Genomic DNA, 21975 nt, shown 5'->3' with positions numbered 1-21975 from the left:
TGATCTCAGCACTAGAGGGATACATATTGGAGTCATGCCTCTGGACTGCTCATGTCAAGAGACAGAACCCGTGGGAGCCCCACACAACACTGTACCTCAGTAGGGCCTCATAGCTTACAGGAAGATAAATCCACCCACCAACATGCCCACTACAGGTGCTGCTGAGCCTTACAACCAACTGTGCCAGGGACCAGCTCTGCCCACTAGTATAACTGCAACAGTCATGGACTATCATTCATATTTTAGGGATCCCAGATAGAGAAGAGAGAGTGAAAGGGACAGAAAAACTTATTTGAAGAAATAATAGCTGAAAACTTACCTAACCTGGGGAAGGAAAGAGTCAGCCATATCAAGGAAGGACAGAGTCACAAACAAGATGTACCCAAAGAAATCCAAACACATTATAATTAAAATTGCAAAAATTAAACATATAGAAAGAATGTTAAAAGCAGCAAGAGAAAAACAATTAGTTACATATAAAGGAAGCACCTTAAGACGGTGAGCTAATTTTTCAGTAAAAGCTTTACAGGTGAAAAGGGAATGACATGATATTTTCTAAGTGCTGAAAGGAAAAAAAAAACTTACAAGCAGGAATACTCTACCCATTCAGAGTTGTAGGGGAGATAAAGAGTTTCCCAGATAATCAAAAATGAAAGGAGTTCACCACCACTAACCTAGATTTACAAGAAATATTGAGGGGATTTCTTTAAGCAGAAAAAGAAAGGGCATAAATAGAAATAAGAAAATGTATGATTTTGTGCTGTACTGGTAAAGGCAAACATATACTAGAGGTAGTGAATTAAACACTTATACAACTAGGGGCATCTGGATGGCTCAGTTGGCTAAATATCTGACTCTTGGTTTTAGTTCGGGTCATGATCTCATGGTTCATGAGTTCAAGCCTCATGTCAGGCTCTGCACTGACAGTGTGGAACCTGCTTGGGATTCTCTCTCTCCCTCTCCCTCCTTCTCCCCCACTTTCTCTCTCTCTCTCTCAAAATAAACAAATACACTTTTAAAAACACTTATAAAACTAGTATTTTGTTAAAAGACAAAAGTAGTAAAATCAACTACATCTATGATAGTTGATTAAGGAATACACAAATTTAAAAAAATGTAAAATATGACATAAAAACAAAATGTGGGGGGAAGTAAAACTATGGTACTTTTAGAATTCATTTGAACTTAAGTAATCACCAACTAAAAATATACTGCCAAATACATAAGTTATTATATACGAAGCTCATGATAACCACAAAGCAAACACCTATAATAGATACCCAAAAAATAAACAGAAAAGAATACAAACTTAACACTAAAGAAAGTCATCATATCATAGGGAAGAGAGAGAGAAAGAAGAATGGAGCATAGAAGAGAGCGACAAAAGCCACCAGAAAACAATTAACAAAATGGCAAAAAGTGCATAACTATCAATAATTATTTTAAATGTAAGTGGACTAAATTCTCCAATCAAAATACATAGGATTTCTGAATGGATTTTTTTTTTAAAAAAGACCCATATATATGCCACCTACAAAAGACTCACTTCAGAAATAAGACAAACACAGTCTGAAAGTGAGGGGATAGAAACAGATATTCCATGCAAGTATAAATGAAAAGAAAGCTGAGGTAGCAATACTTATATCAGACAAAATAGACTTTAAAACAAAGGCTGCAACAGGAGACAAAGAAGGGCATTACATAATGATAAGTGGTTCAATCCAACTAGAAGATAGAACACTTGTAAATAATTATGCACCCAAAATAGGATCAAACTTAAAATATAAAGCAAATATTAATGACACAAAAGGAGAATTTGATAGGGATATAATACTAATAGGGGCCTTTAGTACTCCATTTACATAAATGGATAAATCATCAAAACAGAAAGCTAATAAGAAATCAGTTGCTTTGAATGACATATTGGATGGGTCCCATGGAGTTAATACATATATAGAGAACATTCCATCCAAAAAATAGCAGAATACAAGTTCTTTGCAAGTGCACATGGAACATTTTCCAGGATGTATCAAGTGTTAGGCCACAACACAAGTATCGATAAACTTAAAAAAAATAAAATAATATTATTAAGCAACTTTTCTATGAAACTAGAAATCAATTATAATAAGAAAAGTGGAAAAAACACAAACACTGGTAGACTATAGCGACATGCTACTAAAGAACCAATGGGTCAATGAAGAAATAAAAGTGGAACTCAAATAATACCTAGAGACAAATGAAAATGAAAACACAGCATTCCAAAGTCTTAGGGATGCAGTAAAAGCAGTTCTATGAGGGAAATTTATAATGATATAAATCTACCTCAAGACATACGAAAAACACCAAATAAATAATCTAACTTTCCACCTATAGGAGCTAGAAAAAGAACAAATAAAGCCCCAAATTAGAAGACAGGAAATAATAAAGATCAGAGCAGAAATAAATGAAATAGAGAATTAAAAACCAGTAGAAAAGATCAATGAAACTAAGAGCTGGTTCTTTGAAAAGATAAACAAAAATGATAAACCTTTAGCTGGACTCATCAAGAAAAGAGAGATCAAAGTGGTAAATTCAGAAATAAAAGAGAAGTTACAATTTCTACCACCTAAATACAAGAGATTATAAGAGACTACTATGAAATAGAATACATCAACAAATTGGACAACCTAGAAGACATAGACAGATTCCTAGAAACATATAGCCTTCCTGTGATTTCTTTGTATCGTAAAGAAATAGAAAATCTGAAAAGATTACTTGTAATGAAATTGAATCAATAATAAAACTCTCAACAAAAGTCTAGGATCAGTTGGCTTCACAGGCAAATTATACCAAACATTTAAAGAGTTCATACATCCTTTTCCAAAGATTTCAAAAAATTGGAAGGGAAGGAATTCTTCTAGACTCATTCTATGAGATAAAAATTACCCTGATACCTAAACCAGACAAAGACGCTACCAAAAAAGAAAATTACTGACCAATATCCCTGATGAAATCCTTAAGAAAATGTCAGATTAAAAGAATCATTCACAATGGTCAAGTGGAATTTATTCTAAGGATGCAAAGATGGTTCAGTATCCACAAATCAACATGACAAAATGAAGGATAAAAATCATATAATCATCTCAATAGATGCAGAAAAAGCATGTGACCAAATTCAACATACATTTATAATAAATAAATGTATAAATAAATAAATATATAATAAATATATAATTTTATAATAAAAACTATCAACCAAGTGGTTGTATAGGGAATGTATCTCAACATAATAAAGGCCATATATGACAAACTGACAGCTAACATGTTGAATGTTGAATGGAGAAGGGCTTAAAACTTTTCCTCTAAGATCACAAACAAGATAAGGATGCCCACTCTTCAGCATCTTTATTCAACATCACACTGGAAGTTCTTGCCACAGTAACTAGGCAAGGAAAATAAAGGCATACAAATTGGCAAGGAAGAAGTAAAACTGTTACTATTTGAAGATAACATGATGTTATGTGTAAAAAATCCTACAGTTTCTACCAAAGAAGTTTTAGAACTAGAAAATAAATCAATAAATTTGTAGGATACAAAAGCAATACACAGAAATCTGTTGTATTTCTATATACTAATAATGAACTGTCAGAAAGAGAAATTGAGACCAACTCCATTAATAATTGCATCAAAAAATAAAATATCTTGGAATAAAATTAACCAAGTAGGTAAGAGACCTGTACTTTGAAAAGTATAAGACATTGATGAAAGAAATTGAACATGACACAAATAAATGGAAAGATATACTGTGGTCATGGATTAGAAGAACTAATATTGTTAAAAATGTCCGTCCTACCCAAAGAGATCTATAGATTTAGTAGATCTATCAAAATACCAATGGCTTTTCTCACAATATTAGATAAAATAAGCCCCTAGACTAGGTAATTGTGGAGGAGGGAGCGATTGGAGGTGGGGGAGTTGGCTTGGCATGCACTCCACACCTTGGGAATATTATTGCATGTGGAATGGATGCTTTTGGAAGAACAAGATATTTTGGATATTTCCCATGCTGCACATGTCACAGATCTATTGCATTCTTTTTTTTTTTTTTAATTTATTTATTTATATTCAAGTTAGTTAACATACCGTGTAGTATTGGTTTCAGGAGTAAAACCCAGCGATTCATCATTTACATATAACTGCATTCTTTTTAAGGGCTGAAACAGTATTCTGTAGTATGAAGACATCATACTTTAACCAGTCTAAGAATCCATGGACATTTAGGATGCTTCCAGTATCTTGTATACTTTTTTAAAAAAGACTATTGCCCAGAAGAAAAGATGTATGGCTTTCACAAGCCAACGATGTACCAAAGTAGAGACAGGGCTGCAGTATTTGCAGAGCTAAGTCCTCTAGTTCTTCATTCACTGACAGTAAATGCTATGAAAAGGACTTCCAGCATTGTTTTGGGTTACATGAGACTCCTTCAGGACACATCTGTAATGCCTTTGTCTTGCTTGTGAAAAGATGGAAGAAATTGCCAGCAGGATCAAAACAAACAAACAAACAAACAAACAAACCTGGAATCCTAGTAGATGCAAGGGCAGGACCCAATCTAAACACCACATTGAAACCAAAGAAAGTGAAAACTCTATCTGGAAAAGGATAAAAAGCACCCAGGTCAGTAAACCACAGAAGGAATTTAAACGTTACAATTCTGATGCTCACAGTACCACCTCAAGTGCCTTCCCAGCTCACTCTCCTTGTTATAGTAACCAGTCAGGTGATAGCTCAGATACAGAGATGTCCTCTGGCTTTAACAGATGCCAGGTGTTTTTTTTTTTTTTTCGCTTTTAGACCTCACATACTGGAAAAGACAGAAAATATGTTGTGGGGTTAAACATAAAGGCCGTTTTGGGCAAGTCCTCATTGACACACATCTATTCAAGTCTTGCTGCAGCAATAAGAAAGCAGCTCCTGAGAAGCTGGAGGAGCAGGGGCCAGAGACTTTGCCCATCTCCATTCAGGAGTGGTTAGTGGGGTTTAGGTATAAGGGGAACAAAAAAGGATTTAAATTTTGGAAAGAAAAGAAAGCAACAAAACCCTCTTATTTTTAACTTGGATAACTGCTATTCTGCCAAAAGACAATTTCTAGAACAGTTTTGAATGGGTTATTTGTCCTCCAGTTACACAAAATCTGAAGCCAGTGTCTAGCTTACTAAAAGAAAAAAAATTGTACGTAATATTTAAGATGCCGAGTATTTCATAGGAAAGATTAATGCTGCTGTAAAGTGCTCTTTAAGTCTTTTTAAAAAAATCCCCTTGTAATGAATGAAACAAGGGGAATATCAAGGGACAGAGATGGGATTTGTTGTATGATAAATGTATGTAGTTTTAGTTTTTCTATATTGAGAAGCAGTGGTTGGGGCATTTTAAGATGGCTGGCTATATTTGTTTTCCTTCATGACAAATTTGTCATAAATCAGTAACATGGACTTGCCCCTAGAGGTAGTTGTTAATAATTTTGAAATAACAAGGTCTTACCAAGGTTCTGATGATTCAAACCTGTACTACTGAATATTAAGCAGAACAGACTAAGCTCTCCAGTGCAAATACCTCGAAGAAGTAATTTCTAAATATACAGAGAGGTAACTTTACTATATATGTTGCATCCTGTGTCACCACCCTCCATATTGATATTTGATAAAGATTTTAACCCATATTGAAACTTCTAAAGAAGAATCAAAGCTCCTTTGGGGAAATTTCAAGTTTTAGGATGAGCAATCCTAAATGAATACTACCAAAGCATTACCACATGGTAGAGATCACATTCTATTAAAATGTTAAATTATCTGAAAAAATGTGCAATTCGTCAGGCTGGCACACAGAAAAATGTTAATGTTTCTTGGGGTACATTTCTTAGAAGGCTTGCCTAGTATGTAAATAATTGACTTTCGTTTGTGCTACATGACTTCATTGAAAATCTGCATGATTCAGTTTTAGTTCTGGATTACTTCAGTTGACCTTTGTGAAGGTTTTATCTGTGTAGAGTGGTTGTTTGACTTGTTTTAACCTATTACGATTTGGGGTATTTTTCACTCTATATTAAAGTTAAATTCTACTGAAAGAAAAAAAAAGAAAAAAAAGCCCTAAAATTTGAATGGAACCACAAAAGACCCCAAATATCCAAAGCAATTTTGAAAAAGAACAAAGCTGAAGGTATCACACTCCTGGATTTCAAACTATACTACAAAGCTATAGTACTCAAAATGGTGTTGTACTGCACAAAAACAGACACATAGATATATGGAACAGAATAGATAGCCCAGAAATAAAACAACATTTATATGGTCAGTTAACCTAAAACAAAGGAGGCAAAAATATACAATGGGGGAAAGACAGTGTTTTCAATAAATGGTGCATGGAAAACTGGACAACTACATACAAAATAATGAAACCCTTTCTTATACCATTTACTAAAAAAAAACCTTCAAAATTAATTAAAGACTTAAATGTAAGACCAGAAGCCACAAAACTTCTAGAAGAAAGCATAGTAAGATTTTGGACATCAATCTCAGCAATATTTTTTGGATCTGTCTTCTCAACCAAGGAAAAATAAATAAATAAATATGACTACACCAAACTAAAAGCTTTTGCACAGTGAAGGAAACCATCAACAAAATGAAAAGTCAATCTAGGGAATGTGAGAAGATATTCACAAATGATTTATCCAATAAGGTGTTAACATCCAAAATATGTAAAGAATTCATACAACTCAACATAAAACAATCTGATTAAAAAAAATGGCTGAGGACCTGAATAGACATTTTTTCAGTGAAGACATACAGATGGCTAACAGACAAATGAAAAGATGCTTAACATCACTAATTATCAGGGAAATGCAAATCAAAGCCAAAGTGAGATATCAATTCACATCTGTCAGGATGGTATCAAAAAAGCAAGAAACAGTGTCAGTGAGGATGTGCACTGTTGGTGGGAATGTAATTTGTTGCAACTACTGTGGAAAAGTATGAAGTATGTTTCAGTCACTGGGGAAAAGTATGAAGTTTCCTCCAAAAATTATGAATAGAACTACCATATAATCTAGCAATTCCACTTCTGGCTATTTATCTGAACTCAATGAAAACATTAATTCAAAAAGACCTATGCATGCTTATATTCATCACAGCATTATTTAAAATAGTCAAGATATGGAAGCAGCCTAAATGTCTGTTGATAGATGAATGGATAAAGAAGATGTGAGATATGATTATTATATTATTTATATATTATTATATATCATATCAATATTATATTAAATATTATATATATAAAATATTCCATGGAGTATTACTCAGCCATTAAAAAGAATGAAATATTGCCATTTGCACCAACATGGATGGACCTAGAGGTCATTATGTTAAGTGAAGTAAGTCAGAGAAAGACAAAAACTATATTATTTCACTTATATGTGGAATATAAAAAGAAAACAAAGCATAAACAGACTCATGGATATAGAGAACAAATGGATGGTTGCCAGAGCGGAGGGGCATTGGGGGGATGAATAAACTAGGTGAAGTGAATTAAGATGTATAATCTCCTACTTATAAAATAAATTAAGACACTAGAATATAATGTATAGCATTGGGAATTATAGCAACTTTGTATAGTGAACAGATGGTAACTAGACTTATTGTGGTGACCATTGTGTAATGTATATGAATATCAAATCACAACCTAAAATGTTTATTGAAAACAACCTCTTGGGGGACTTTGCTTAGATAAATGTGATTCAATTAAAAAGTAAGGAAACAGTAGCAACAATCAAAACATAATTGAAGAAAATATACCTGGATATTAAAACACACACACACACACACACACACACACACACACACACAGAAACTGATTTTGGAATGTACATCAAAATATGCTCACGATGTCTCAGATAAAATTAACTATGACACAGCCTGTCAGTAGTTTTAATAACCAGGATAAAGAAAGATAACACTTTGGAGCACCTGCGTGGCTCAATCAGTTAAGCATCTGACTCTTGATTTTGGCTCAGGTCATGGTCTTATGATTGAGCCCTGTGTAGGGCTTTGTGCACAGCATGGAGCCTGCTTAAAATTTTCTCTCTGTCTCTCCCTCTGACCTTCCCCAACACGCACACACACGTTCTCTCTCTCTCTCTCTCTCTCTCTCTCTCTCTCTCTCTCAGAAAAAAAAGAAAGATAATATTTCTACAAGAACACAAGAAACTTATGCACAAAAATAGAAACAAAATTAAGAGACCTCTGACTCCTATTACTAAATGCCCAATAACAAAGTTTGGATATGAAATGGCTATGATCCAAGGGTTTTAATCTCAAGTCCAATCAAGTTCCATCTATCCACTGAAGTTACAGAAACCTTTCTGTTTCTCTGTTCCTAACCGTCTGTGTGATCTTGGGTAGTTACTTAACCTCTCTGTGCCTTAGTCTTGTTATCTTTACAAGTAGAGAATAGTACTAACTACCTCAGTATTTTGTGAGAATTAGCTGAGCTAATGCATATAAATCTTGATGCGTGATATGTTATCACTCATGGATATCATCTGCTGTTATAATTGTCAGATTGTCCTCCTCCTTTTCATCATCATCAGTGTATTAGGTGAGTCACAATTCAGGAACAACACCACTGCTAACATTTCCTGAAAGTGATTATTGAAATATGTATTCCATAAAGAAGCACTTAAGTTATGCAATTTGTGGTAAGAAAGTGATTAATAATAAATATTAAGATAAATTAAACACACACTTATAGAAATAAGATAATTAATGTTTATAAATAGACTATTAAATCAAACTGAATTACATAACTAAAATGTATCTAAACAGAAAATATACATTATAAGTAGAAGAATGTAAGAAATATAACCTTAATATACAATCCCATATTGAATTAATGAAGACAACAGAATGTGTTGAGGTGTTATTGAAAGATTTTAAAACTTTCTATTTTCTTTGTCTTGCATAGGAGGGTCAAAGGATAGTGGTTAATTTGTCTTTTGTATTTAAGGTATATGGACTTATCTTTATATTATTAAACACTTAAAAGTAATTATGAGTGGAATTTAATTTTTAATTTTTTTTAAAGTTTATTTTGAGAGACAGAGAGGGAGAGAGAATGAGTGATGGAGGGGCAGAAAGAAAGGGAGAGAGAGAGAATCTTGAGCAGGCTCCAGACAGCATGGAACCCCAGGCAGGGCTTGATCTCACCACAAAATGTGACTTGAGCTGAAATCAAGAGTCAGCCTAACTGACTGAGCCACCCAGGCACCCTGGAATTTAATTTTTAAATCAGTATATTGCTAAAGGCAAATCAACAAAATATATATAGAGAAAAGTATAATAAAAAAAGAAAGGAAACACAAATTTAAAAATATGAAACATAAACCAACATTATATAAAGAAAGCCAAATATAGCATTAAAAGTGAAGAATCAAGGGGTGCCTGGGTGGCTCTATCTGTTAAGGATCTGACTCTTGATCAGGTCATGATCTCATGGTTGTGATATTGAGCCCCATGTGCTCTCCACTGAGCATGGGGCCTACTTAAGATTATCTGTCTCCCTCTGTCCCTCCCCCACTCACTCATGCATTCTCTCTCTCTGTCTCTCAAAAAAAAAGTGAAGAATCAAAAATAGAGAATAAAATCATATTGTAGCTCACTTCTGCTTTAAAAACAGAGATCAGGGTAATATAGAAAAGTTAAAAATAAAACTGAATAAAGGAAGTCTGGCTAATACAATTGAAAAGATAATAAAGATAGAAACATGTGTAATGTAAAATATACAAGTCTTGTTTAAAATTTCAGTGGGATAGAGTCATATAATAGGTTTTACCTGCCAAAAATTATAGCATCAAAATGTACAAAATAACTTCAGTCAGAAATAAAAGAAGAAATTAACATAAAATTCATTGGTAATGTAAGACTTTCAGGTGATACTATCCATTCCTAAGAAATGAAATATTAGGTATATGGTTCTCTTTATTTTCTACGGAAAATAGGCTTCCTTTTCAAGTGTCCATAAAACAGCTACAAAAATTCATTGTATTTTAAGCCATGAAAACAACCTCAAAGATTTAATAACTGAATGCTTACAAACCATAGTCTCTGACCACAATGAAATATTTGCATTGCATTGTAAATTAAAAATAAGAGGAAAAAGGTGATCCACTTTACAAAAGATAAATTAAAAGAAGTAATATAATAATAATAATAATAATACTGATAAAGAGTAATTGTATTAATAGAATTTTTGGTAGTAGTAACAAAACATTGATAATTTTTTTTAAATATGAAATTTATTGTCAAATTGGTTTCCATAACACCCAGTATTTATCCCAACAGGTGCCCTCCTCAATACCCATCACCCACCCTCCCCTCCCTCCCACCCCTCATAAACCCTCAGTTTGTTCTCTTTTTAAAAGTCTCTTACGTTTTGGCTCCCTCCCTCTCTAACATCTTTTATTTTTCTTCCCCTCCCCGATGGTCTTCTGTTAAGTTTCTCAGGATCCATATAAGAGTGAAAACATATGGTATCTGTCTTTCTCTGTATGAATTATTTCACTTAGCATAACACTCTCCAGTTCCATCCACGTTGCTACAAAAGGCCATATTTCATTCTTTCTCATTGCCAACTAGAATTCCATTGTGTATATAAACCACAACTTTATCCATTCATCAGTTGATGGACATTTAGGCTCTTCCCATAATTTGGCTATTGTTGAAAGTGCTGCTATAAACATCGGGGTAAAAGTGCCCCTATGCAACAGCAGGCCTGTATCCCTTGGGTAAATTCTAGCAGTGTTATTGCTGGGTCATAGGTAGATCTATTTTTAATTTTTGAGGAACCTCCACACTGTTTTCCAGAGTGGCTGCACCACTTTGCATTCCCACCAACAATGCAAGAGGGTTCCCATTTCTCCACATCCTCGCCAGCATCTATAGTCTCCTGATTTGTTCATTTTAGCCATTCTGACTGGCGTGAGGTGGTATCTGAGTGTGGTTTTGATTTGTATTTCCCTGATGAGGAGCGACATTGAGCATCTTCTCATGTGCCTGTTGGCCATCCGGATGTCTTCTTTAGAGAAGTGTCTATTCATGTTTTCTGCCCATTTCCTCACTGGATTATTTGTTTTTTGGGTGTGGAGTTTGGTGAGCTCTTTATAGATTTTGGATACTAGCCCTTTGTCTGATATGTCATTTGCAAATATCTTTTCCCATTCCGTTGGTTGCCTTTTCGTTTTGTTGGTTGTTTCCTTTGCTGTGCAGAAGCTTTTTATCTTCATGAGGTCCCAATAGTTCATTTTTGCTTTTAATTCCTTTGCCTTTGGGGATGTGTCAAGTAAGAAGTTGCTGCGGCTGAGGTCAGAGAGGTTTTTTCCTGCTTTCTTCTCTAGGAAGCAGGTTTCCTGCTTTGATTGTTTCCTGTCTCATATTCAGGTCCTTTATCCATTTTGAGTTTATTTTTGTGAATGGTGTGAGAAAGTGGTCTAGTTTCACCCTTCTGCATGTTGCTGTCCAGTTCTCTCAGCACCATTTGTTAAAGAGACTGTCTTTTTTCCATTGGATGTTCTATCCTGCTTTGTCAAGGATTAGTTGGCCATACTTTTGTGGGTCTAATTCTGGGGTTTCTATTCTATTCCATTGGTCTATGTGTCTGTTTTTGTGCCAATACCATGCTGTCTTGATGATTACAGCTTTGTAGTAGAGGCTAAAGTCTGGGATTGTGATGTCTCCTAATTTGGTCTTCTTCTTCAAAATTACTTTGGCTATTCAGGGTCTTTTCTGGTTCCATACAAATTTTAGGATTGCATGTTCTAGCTTTGAGAAGAATGCTGGTGCAATTTTGATTGGGATTGCATTGAATGTGTAGATAGCTTCGGGTAGTATTGACATTTTGACAATATTTATTTTTCCAATCCATGAGCACAGAATGTGTTTCCATTTCTTTGTAGCTTCTTCAATTTCCTTCATAAGCTTTCTATAGTTTTCAGCATACAGATCTTTTACATCTTTGGTTAGATTTATTCCGAGGTATTTTATGCTTCTTGGTGCAATTGTGAATGGGATCAGTTTCTTTATTTGTCTTTCTGTTGCTTCATTATTGGTTTATAAAAATGCAACCAATTTCTGTACATGGATTTTGTACACTGTGACTTTGCTGAATTCATGTATCAGTTCTAGCAGACTTTTGGTGGAGTCTATCAGGTTTTCCATGTATATGTCATGTCATCTGCAAAAAGTGAAAGCGTGACTTCATCATTGCCAATTTTGATGCCTTTGATTTCCTTTTGTTGTCTGATTGCTGATGCTAGAACTTCCAACACTATGTTAAACAACAGCGGTGAGAGTGGACATCCCTGTCGTGTTTCTGATCTCAGGGAAAAAGCCCTCAATTTTTCCTCATTGAGGATGATATTAGCTGTGGGCTTTTCATAAATGGCTTTTATGATGTTGAAGTATATTCCTTCTATCCCAACTTTCTTGAGGGTTTTTATTAAGAAAGGATGCTGAATTTTGTCAAATGCTTTTTCTGCATCGAATCACAGGATTATATGGTTCTTTTCTTTTCTTTTATCAATGTGATGTATCACATCGATTGATTTGGGAATGTTGAACCAGCCCTGCATCCCAGGAATGAATCCCACTTGACCATGGTGTATAATTCTTTTTATATGCTGTTGAATTCGATTTGCTAGTATCTTGTTGAGAATTTTTGCATCCATATTCATCAGGGATATTGGCCTCTAGTTCTTTTTTTGCTGGATATCTGTCTGGTTTAGGAATCAAAGTAATGCTGGCTTCATAGAATGAATCTGGAAATTTTCCTTCCCTATCTATATTTTGTAATAGGTTGAGAAGGATAGGTATTATCTCTGCTTTAAATGTCTGGTAGAACTCCGCTGGGAAGCCGTCTGGTCCTGGACTCTTATTTGTTGGAGAATTTTGATAACTGATTCAATTTATTCGCTGGTTATGGGTCTGTTCAAGTTTTCTATTTCTTCCTATTTGTATTTTGGAAGTGTGTGGGTGCTTAGGAATGTGTCCATTTCTTCCAGGTTGTCCAGTTTGTTGGCATATAATTTTTCATAGTATTCCCTGATAATTGCTTGTATTTCTGAGGGATTGGTTGTAATAATTCCATTTTCATTCATGATTTTATCTATTTGGGTCATCTCCCTTTTCTTTTTGAGAAGCCTAGCTAGAAGTTTATCAATTTTGTTTATTTTTTTCAAAAAAAATACTATTGGTTTCATTGATCTACTCTACAGTTTGTTAGATTCTATATTGTTTATTTCTGCTCCGATCTTTATTATTTTTCTTCTTCTGCTGGGTTTGGGGTATCTTTGCTGTTCTGCTTCTATTTCCTTAAGGTGTGCTGTTAGATTTTGTATTTGGGATTTTTCTTGTTTCTTGAGATAGGCTGGATTGCAATGTATTTTCCTCTCAGGACTGCCTTCCCTGCATCCCAAACCGTTTGGATTGTTGTATTTTCATTTTCATTTGTTTGCATATATTTTTTAATTTCTTCCCTAATTGTCTGGTTGACCCATTCATTCTTTAGTAGGCTGTTCTTTAACCTCCATGGTTTCGGAGGTTTTCCAGACTTTTTCCTGTGGTTGATTTCAAGCTTCATAGCATTGTGGTCTGAAAATATGCTTTTTTATTCTTTTATACTTATGAAGGGCTGTTTTTTTGTGACCCAATATGTGATCTACTTTGGAGAATGTTCCATGTTTACTCGAGAAGAAGGTACATTCTATTGCTTTGGGATGCAGAGTTCTAACTATATCTGTCAAGTCCATCTGATCCAATGTATCATTCAGGGCCCTTGTTTCTTTATTGACCATGTGTCTAGATGATCTATCCATTGTTGTAAGTGGAGTATTAAAGTCTCCTGCAATTACCACATTCTTATAAATAAGGTTGCTTATGTTTGTGATTAATTGTTTTTTATATTTGGCAGCTCCTGTATTCGGCGCATAGACATTTATAATTGTTAGCTCTCCTGATGGATAGACCCTGTAATTATATATAATGCCCTTCTTCATCCCTTGGTACAGCGTTTAATTTAAAGTCTATTTTGTCTGATATAAGTATGGCTACTCCAGCTTTCTTTTGACTTTCAGTAGCATGATAGATAGTTCTCCACTTTCAATCTGAAGGTGTCTTTAGGTCTAAAATGAGTCTCTCGTAGACAGCAAATAGATGGATCTTGTTTTTTTATCCATTCTGATACTCTATGTCTTTTGGTTGGAGCATTTAGTTCATTTACATTCAGTGTTATTATTGAAGGATATGGGTTTAGAGTCATTGTGATGTCTGTAGGTTTCATGCTTATAGTGATGTCTCTGGTACTTTGTGGTCCTTGAAACATTTCACTGACAGAATCCCCCTTAGGATGTCTTTTAGGGCTGGTTTAGTGGTGATGAATTCCTTCAGTTTTTGTTTTTGTTAGGGAAGACCTTTATCTCTCCTTCAATTCTAAATGACAGACTTGCTGGATAAAGGATTCTCGGCTGCATATTTTTCCTGTTCATCACATTGAATATTTACTGCCAATCCTTTCTGGCCTGCCAAGTTTCAGTAGATAGATCTGTCACTAGCCTTATCGGTGTCCCTTTATATATTAGAGCACGTTTATCCCTAGCTGCTTTCAGAATTTTCTCTTTATCCTTGTATTTTGCCAGTTTCACTATGGTACTTCATGCAGAAGATCATTTGAAGTTACGTCTGAAGGGAGTTTTCTGTGCCTCTTGGATTTCAATGTGTTTTTCCTTCCCCAGATCAGGGAAGTTCTCAGCTACGATTTGTTCAAGCACACCTTCAGCCCCTTTCTCTCTCTCTTCCTCCTCTGGAATCCTTATTATATGGATATTGTTCCATTTCATTTCATCACTTAGTTCTCTAATTCTCCCCTCATACTCCTGGATTTTTTTATCTCTCTTCTTCTCAGCTTCCTGTTTTTCCATAATTTTATCTTCTAATTCCCTTATTCTTTCCTCTGCCTTTTCAATCCGAGCTGTGGTTATCTCTATTTTATTTTGCACCTCATTTATAGCATTTTTTAGCTCCTCCTGTTTCTTAGTCCCTTGATCTCTGTAGCAAGAGATTCTCTGCTGCTTCTATATTTTTTTCAAGCCCAGCGATTAATTTTATGACTATTATTTTAAATTCATGTTCTATTATATTGCTTAAGTCATTTTTGAACAATTTGTTAGCTGTTGCTACTTCCTGGAGTTTCTTTTGAGTAGAATTCTTCCATTTCATCATTTTGGATAGTCCCTGGAGTGGCACAGAACTGCAGGACACTTCCCCCTGTGCTGTCTGGAATAACTTGTGTTGGTGGGTGGGGTGGCAGTCAGACTCGATGTCTGCCCCCAGCCCACTGCTGGGGCCACAGTCAGACTGGTGTGTACCTTATCTTCCCCTCACCCAGGGTCAGGACTCACTGTGGAGTGGCATGGCCCCTGTCTGGGCTACTTGCACACTGCCATGCTTGTGGTGCTGCTTCTCTGGGATCTGGCATATTAGCCAGGGTCTATCTGCAAGGTGCACAGGGGCAGGAGGGGCAGGCTTAGCTTGCTTTGCCATTGTCAGTGGTCCCCTATGGGAGGGGTCCTGCAGCACCAGGAGCGAGGCAGGCAGACCCTTCAGAGGGATGGATCCACAGAAGAACAGCATTGGGTGTTTGCGTGGTGCAAGCAAGTTCGGTGACAGAAACTGGTTCCCTTTGGGATTTCGGCTGAGTGATGGGTGAGAGAGTTGGCCCTGGCCAGCGCCTTTGTTCCTCGCTGAGCTGAACTTTGTCTTCCAGGGTTCAACACTTTTCCCTCCCGTTGTCCTCTTGCCCTCCCGCTCTCCAAGCAGAGCTGTTGACTTATAACATTCCAGATGTTAAGTCCCACTGGCTGTCAGAACTCACGCAGTCTGGCCCCTCTGGTTTTGCAATCCAGACTTTGGGGGCTCTGCCTTGCTGGGCAGGCTGCCCCTCTGCCGGGCCGGCTCCCTCCTGCCAGTCCATGTAGTGCACACAGCCTCTCTGCCCTTCCTACCCTCTTCTTTGGGCCTCTTATCTATGCTTGGCTCCAGAAAGTCTGTTCTGCTAGTTTTTTGGTGTTTTTTGGGGTTATTTAGGCAGGTGTGGGTGGAATCTAAGTGATCAGCAGGACGCGGTGAGCCCAGCGTCCTCCTATGCTGCCATTTTCCCAAAGAAGACCTCAAAACATTGATAATTAATATACATTATTTCAAGAGCATTTTCAAGAGCATAATGTACTATACCTTGGTCATTGCTTTATTTACTATATTTTAAATTTCTTTGCAGAAAATATTATTTGATAGGAAGATTAGCCTAAGGGAGGTGGGTATTTGTTGAGGTATGCAGCAAATTCAAGTCACAGTACTAGATTTTGCTTGGGCCCTGCTTTCTATGACTTACCAGCAGCTGATTTGGCTCCAAAGAAGAAGGTAACATGGTAAAGTTCAAGGCAGGCCTTGGGGATGTACATGGGAGTCAAATCTAACCTTGGTTATTTTAATTAATTTCAATTGAGGAAAAGTAATACACAAATGAAATAAAACAGGAAAGAAGGAGGAAAAAACCAAGCAACAGAAACCAAACTTACTGAATTAGAAGACTAAAAATGGAATAAGAGAAGATAATTGCAAGTGACATATCTGATAAAAGGTTAGTCACCAAAATATATAAAGAACTTATAAAACTCAAAACCCCAAAAAAACAAATAATCCAGTTTGAAAATGGGCAGAAGGGGGGAACCTGGGTGGCTCAGTCAGTTAAGCTTTCAACTTCAGCTCAGGTCATATCACAGTTCATGAGTTTGAGCCCCATGTCGAGATTTGTACTGGCAGCTTGGAACCTGGAGCCTGCTTCAGATTCTGTGTCTCCCTCTCTCTCTGCTTCTTCCACATTCATTATCTCTCTCTCTCTCTCTTTCTCTCTCAAAAATAAATAAACATTAAAAAAACTCTCTTTATTAAAAAAAAAGTTCAGAAAACATGAACAGACATTTTTCCAAATAAGACATACAGATGGACAAAAGACACATGAAAAAAAGCTCAACATCACTCATAATCGGGGAAGTACAAATTAAAATTACAATGAGATATCACCTTACACTTGTCAGAATGGCTAAAATTAACAATATTGTAAACAACAGGTATTGGTGAGAATGTGGAAAAAGGGGAACACTTGTGCACTGTTGGTGGGAATGCAAACTGGTGTAGCCACTCTAGAAAACAATATAGAGTTTCCTCAAAAAATTAAAAATTTAACTATCCTACCATCCAGCAATTGCACTACTAGGTACTTACCCAAAGAATAAAAAAAAAACTGATTTAAAGAACACATGCACCCCAATATTTATAGCAGCATTATCAACAATAGTCAAGTTATGGAAAGAGTCCAAATGTCCACTGACTAATGAATGGGTAAAGAAGAAGTGGTACATATACACAATGGAATATTATTCAGCCATCAAAAAGAAAGAATACTTGCCATATGCAAAGACATGGATGAAGCTATAGAGTATTATACTAAGTGAAATAAGTTAGAGAAAGATAAATACCATGATTTCACCCATATACAGAATTTAAGAAACAAAACAATCATAGGGGAGAGAAAGAGAGAGAGGCAAACCAAAAAACAGACTCTTAACTATAGAGAACAAACTGATGGCTATCAGAGTGGATTCGGGTAGGGGGATGGGTTAAATAGGTGATGGGGATTAAGGAGTACATTTGTGATGAGCACCGGCTATTTTATGTAAGAGTTGAATCACTAAAATCTATACCTGGAACTAATATTTCACTGTATATCAACTAACTGGAATTTAAATAGAAACAAGCAAAACCAAATACACACACACACATGCAAACAAGTCTATAAATGGTAGAACTGGTAAGTCAAGAGGTGATTTTTTTGTAAAAAAAATTTTTTTGTAAACACTCCACAGTGTGAATTCTGATGGGGGGGGGGGGGGGCGCTCAATCTCATGACTGTGAGATCATGACCTGAGCCAAAATCAAGAGTTGGACACTTAACTGTCAAAGCCACCCAGGCACCCCAACATTTTTCATATTATAGATAAAACTTTGTCATCAACAAAGAAAAAGAATAAAATTAAAAATTGTGTGTTAAAAAGGGAATAAAAAGGGCACCTGGGTGGCTCAGCTGGTTGAGTGTCCTTCAGCTTAGGTCATGATTTCACAGTTTGTGAGTTCGAGCCCTGTGCCAGGCTCTGTGCTGACAGCTTGGAGCCTGGAGCCTGCTTTGGATTCTGTGCCTCCCTCTCTCTCTCTGCCCACCCTCTCTCTCTCAAAAATAAATAAAAACATTAAAAAAATAAATACAAAGGGAATAAAACTACAGAGGCAAATACTAAAGTTATATTAGAATATTACATAAAAAGAATTTTTCTAAAATAAATGTTTTTCTGGAAAAATATAAATAATCAAAGTTATTTTAAGAATCAGTGGAACCAAATAGATGCTCTCTTTGAAATTTTCATGCCCATTCTCCTCTTCTTTGCCTGTTAAATTCCTATTTTCTGTTGAACACGAAACTCAAAAGTCATTTTTCTTACAAACCTCCTCTGTTCTGCTCAGCCCCTCACGCCCCCCCACCCCAGTTGGGCACCACCAATGAAAGAGCTGCTTGCTTTTGGTGCTTTCCTTCAGAATCCTGAGTAGGGGCCTCTAGATAGTACTAACTATATTGTTTTACAAATTTGATCTTCTGTTTTTCCCTTTCACTGTGGGCTACTTGTAGGCAAGGAGTGCCTGTTATTTCTCTTTATATCGCCCACATATTAGACAACAAAGAGTTCAATGTAAATGATATTAAGTAATTTAAGAGAGGATCAATTAATTGTAATAAAAGAAGAATTTCAGGTGTGTATAGGCCAGAATATGCCAGTAAAAAGGAGGCATTAAAGATATGGGAGAATAAGGCACTTGGTAGAGAAACTTCTTAGAGGAGAGCCAGAGAGATGTAGTCCAGAGTTTGAGTCCAACACTCAAAAGAGGGAAAAAAGAAAGGGAAAGATAAAGGCTTCTGGGTGGAGATGAGGAATGTTGCTGCCATTTCACCTAGATAAATGTGATATTCTTTAAAAAGTCAGAAGGGATGCATGAACCCCTGTTTATTGTAACATCATTTACATTTGCTACATTATGGAAGCAGCCCAAGTGTCCATCAATAGATAAATGGATAAAGATATAATATATAAATTATATATTAGAATTCTATAATATATATATTATTATAGAATTATAGATATATATTTATATCTATATATAGATATAGAATTATAGATATATATAATATATATTTATATATTATATATTATAATATATATTTATATATTATAATATATAATATATATTTATATATTATATATTATAATATATATTTATATATTATAATTTATAATATATATTTATATATTATAATTTATATATTATAATATATATAATAAATATATATTATATATTATAGAATTATATAATTATATATTATAAATTACATAATAGAATATTATTTAGCCATAAAAAAGAATGAAATCTTGCCTTTTGCAATGATATGGATGGACTAGAGAGTATAATCCTAAGTGAAATAAGCCAGTCAGAGAAAGACAAATACCATATGATTTCACTCATGTGGAATTTGAGAAACAGAAAAAATGAACAAAGGGAAAAAATGAGAGAGAGAGAGAGAGAGATACAAACGAAAAACCAGACTCTTAACCATGTAGAGAATAAGCTGATGGTTACACACAGGGGAGATATACGAAATAGGTGAAGGGGATTAAGAGTACACTTATCTTGAAGAATACTGAGTAATATCAACAAATCTAAAAGGCAACTGATGGAATGGGAAAAGATATTTTCAAATGACATATCAGACAAAGGGCTAGTATCCAAAATCTATAAAGAGCTCACCAAACTCCACACCTGGAAAACAAATAATCCAGTGAATAAATGGGCAGAAAACATGAATAGACACTTCTCTAAAGAAGACATCCGGATGGCCAACAGGCACATGAAAAGATGCTCAATGTCGCTCCTCATCAGGGAAATAGAAATCAAAACCACACTCAGATACCACCTCACACCAGTCAGAATGGCTAAAATGAACAAATCAAGAGACTATAGATGCTGGCGAGGTTGTGGAGAAATGGGAACCCTCTTGCATTGTTGGTGGGAATGCAAACCGGTGCAGCGTCTCTGGAAAATAGTGTGGAGGTTCCTCAGAAAATTAAAAATAGATTTACCCTATGACCCAGAAATAACACTGCTAGGAATTTACCCAAAGGATACAGGCGTGCTGTTGCATAGGGGCACTTGTACCCCAATGTTTATAGCAGCACTTTCAACAATAGCCAAATTATGGGAAGAGCCTAAATGTCCATCAACTGATAAATGGATAAAGAATTTGTGGTTTATATACACAGTGGAATACTATGTGACAATGAGAAAGAATGAAATATGGCCTTTTGTAGCAATGTGGAGGAACTGGAGAGTGTTATGCTAAGTGAAATAATTCATACAGAGAAAGACAGATACCATATGTTTTCACTCTTATGTGGATCCTGAGAAACTTAACAGAAGGAGGGTAAGGAAAAAAGAGAGAGACAGGGAGGGAGCCAAATCATAAGAGACTCTTAAAAACTGAGAATAAACTGAGGGTTGATGGGGGTGGGGGGGAAAGTGGGTGATGTGCATTGAGGAGGGCACCTGTTGGGATGAACACTGGGTGTTGTATGGAAACCAATTTGACAATAAATTTCATATTAAAAAAAAAAGAATACTGAGTAATATATGGGATTGTTGAATCACTATATTGTATGCCTAAAACTAATATAACACTATATGTTAACTATACTGAAATTAATAAAAATCAGAAAGAAGGTTACATTCCAAATATGGGACAAGGAGCCAGGAAACTTAACATAGGTATTGGACAGAGCATAATAGAGTGTCTTCACATGGTGCCAGGTGTCTGGGAGGTTGTCTGACTTTCTATTTATGTTCAGTGGAGATTCTCAGCTGGTAAAGCGACTTCCCAACATGGAAGTGAGAGGCTGGCTGACTGCAGATCTCATGGTGGTAGAGATGAGAGTTCTAACTCCACAGATGGCCAAATAGTACTGATGCTGGTCAAGAGACAGAAGAAGATGGCAGAGGTGGGCACAAAGTATGCAACATAAATGCCTTTTCTCAGGAGGAGAAAGACCAAGACATAATTTTCTAAAATTCTTTCTCTTTTGCTTGCTATAAAGATGGTAGATACGTGTCATAAGCTTGAACGCATGAAAAAGAAACAACCCAAACTAAAATCTATTCTGATGGGGAAAAAAAGCAAATTATTAGAATTTCATCCTTGGATGCCTTTTCCTTCCCAAGCTTTGCCTCTTCACTTTGATGCTTTGTTCCTTGCCATTATTTCTATAATGTTCCTCTGTCATCCTTTCTAGTCTTTAGCCATGTGAACTATACTGCTGGCAGATAGTCACCAATGCATTGTGATGGGGAGGACTCTGAAGACACCAGGAGACCCCCTCCTCCCTTGGATGTGCCTTCTTTCTTCTGTAGCTCTCCCTCCAGATCATCACTTTCTACCCCTCCATGAACTCCTCTCTCTCTGGGAAATACAATGATGGGTCTTTATTTATAAGATGCTGGAAGCTCCTTCAGCCTTTCTTCATGAAGAGAATTAGCTAGTTGTCACCTGGAGAGATCCAGGAGATGAGGCATGCAGCTGTTCAAATTTAAAATGAGGGCTGAGGATGAGAAAGAAATTCCTGTCCTGGGGTCCTGAGTGAGCTGAAGACAGGTTAAGGGGCTGAAGAGCATGGCTCTCAAGGTACCCATGGTCTACAGAAAGTGGAGCCAGCTGTGTACCCACGTGATAAGCATCCACGGTTCT

General features: G+C 35.9%; 1 protein-coding gene and 1 pseudogene across 1 annotated transcript in view; both read left to right on the top strand.

Moving 5' to 3' along the window:
• The window catches only part of OCA2 (OCA2 melanosomal transmembrane protein), a 496949-nt gene that overhangs the window by 463608 nt on the left and 11366 nt on the right, over positions 1 to 21975 (top strand). The window lies entirely within an intron of this gene.
• Positions 4317 to 21194, top strand: LOC132669617 (SIN3-HDAC complex-associated factor pseudogene; annotated as a pseudogene).

This window comes from Panthera onca, chromosome B3 (genome assembly GCF_046562875.1).
Source record: "Panthera onca isolate mPanOnc1 chromosome B3, mPanOnc1 haplotype 2, whole genome shotgun sequence".
In the NCBI taxonomy this organism is placed as follows: domain Eukaryota; kingdom Metazoa; phylum Chordata; class Mammalia; order Carnivora; family Felidae; genus Panthera; species Panthera onca.
This window is presented reverse-complemented; position numbering and strand designations above follow the sequence as displayed.